The sequence below is a fragment of the Sorghum bicolor genome, chromosome 10 (genome assembly GCF_000003195.3).
Source record: "Sorghum bicolor cultivar BTx623 chromosome 10, Sorghum_bicolor_NCBIv3, whole genome shotgun sequence".
NCBI classification, from domain to species: domain Eukaryota; kingdom Viridiplantae; phylum Streptophyta; class Magnoliopsida; order Poales; family Poaceae; genus Sorghum; species Sorghum bicolor.
The window spans coordinates 18,373,573-18,375,986 of record NC_012879.2 but is presented as its reverse complement, the minus strand read 5'-3'; positions in this window follow the sequence as shown (position 1 = coordinate 18,375,986).

Below are 2,414 nucleotides of genomic sequence, written 5' to 3'. Positions count from 1 at the left end.
ATCAGCTTATATACCACCCCTCCCCCACTCCCAATTGGGCCAAAATAACGGCCCAGGCCCAGGTTGGGGCCTGCGAGCTTTCAGCCTGGGCCAGTTATCATTGGCTTTTCATTTTTATGCATTAACTAATTTTATTTATTTATTTACATAGCATTTTTCATTCTCTAAAATTACATCAGCTTTTTAGTCTAATTTTCTTGTAAATTTAGACACTGATGTATATATTGCATTGTAAATATTTTTACATTCCGCAATCATATTATGAATGAAAAATTTACATGTCGAACGTGTTTTGTCTTTACAATTCCCTATCACATGTATATATGTAAATATTTTTATGGTCAATTTTTCTCCCTATTTGGAATGCTATTTTTCACTAGATGCCACCTTACTTTATTATTATTTTTGGCGACCACAAGGTAGTACTCATACTACTGCGGGATTTATTCCTCAAAGTGCTCTCTCAAATTTAATAATAAACATACAAGGACTATATCCCAAAGTGAAAATATAAAATGGTCTACACCTCCATGGTGACTACCTATGTTCCACAAAATGAGAAATCAAAATACCATAAAACATATGCAAGTTTACCTTGCTACACATAAACAAGTCTACCTTGTTATTTACATACGCAATTTTATATTGCTTTACATACGCAATTTTACGTTGTCTTACGTACGGAATTTTACATTGCTTTACATATGCAATTTTACATTGTCTTTATATATACAATTTATATTGTTATATAAATATGCAATTACACTTTTGTTAATTTTACAACCCCAAAATTAATTAAATTTATGCAAATAAACATGTAGGCAATGGCCACCAAAGAGTCTGATGCCCAAGTTTCTTCTAAGAAGGAATTTGCCGAGCTAGCTCTTGATGGACACAACTTCCCTACATGGGCGATGGATCTCAAAGTGAGTCTATCGTTACGCGGAATGTATAGGGCAATTGACACTCCCAAACAGGGAGATGCTCCATTGTCTGAACCATCCAAGTTCCATACCTTATACATAATAAGGAACCACATCCATTTAGATCTCAAAGCTGAATATCTGATGGAAGAGAACCCACGGGCTCTCTGGCTTGCTTTGCAACAGCGGTATGAGCAACAAAAGGCAGTTATTCTCCCGGAGGCCACTCATGAGCGGAACCACCTCCGCATTCAAGATTTCAAATCTGTGAATGAATATAACCATGCCATGCACAAACTCAGTTCCAAACTGAGGTTTTGTGAAAAGGAGCCATCTGATGCGGAGAAAATTGAAAAGACTTTGTCTACCATGCTTCCCGCTCAAATGATCCTCCAACAGCAATACCGTGAGAGGGGATTCACAGTCTATTCTGATCTCATTAAAACATTACTTCAGGCTGAGAGGCACAATGAGCTCCTCATATGGAACTCCAATCAAGGCCCTGTCTGTGCCAAGCCCTTGCCCGAAGTACATGCAAATGCTCAGAAACATACACCAAAGGATGCCAACAAAAATGGCAATCCTAGATCCTCCAAAGGCAAAAACAAGCGCAAGGGACCCCGTAAGCCTCGAGGTGCTAAGGGCAAAGGCAACAACTCTAAGTCAAAAGACAAGTCCTCAACTTGTACAAAGTGTGGTTGCTACAACCACCCGACAAAGAAATGATGCACCCCTAAGCACCTTGTGGAACTGTACTTGCATTCCGTGGGACGAGGACGCTCCAACCAAGGACGCTCCAACCAAGGTGGACAACCGTCTGAAGCACACTTCAACGATCTGGCAGCCCCAGGATGTTCCAACCCCGCCCCAGCGGGACCGAACAACACAATGGCGCCTCTTCCACCTGATGGCATGGCAAATGACTCCACCAACAACATGATCATCGAATACAATTCTGATGATCTGTTCGGCGAATACAATTAGATTGATAGTCATTTGAGATTTTAGTTTCATCATTCGCCTTCGGGATTGTAATAATTGACAATTTGTTTTTGCTACACTCTGTTTGATGTTCATTGACTTATGCACAATTCAACATCAATAAATGTTTATATTTCATATATATTCATGTTGAGAATTTCATTCTCTTTTATATTCTCTATTTTCATAGATTGTACGGGAGTCAATCCGATGGATGAGGAAATGTGCCTAGTGGACAGTGGCACCACTAACTCTATACTCAGGGAAATAAAATATTTCCAAACTCTCACAAAGAGCAAAGGAAATGTTTTAACAATCACTGGACGCGATGCTGTAATAGCAGGTTCTGGAAGAGCCATTATTATGCTCCCTATGGGTACACCGATTACAATCGAGGATGCACTTCTGTATCCTGATTCAACTCGTACCTTATTGAGTTATAGAGATATCCGCAAAAATGGGTATCATATCGAAACCCATCACCAAAATAATGAGGAGTTCCTCCTCGTT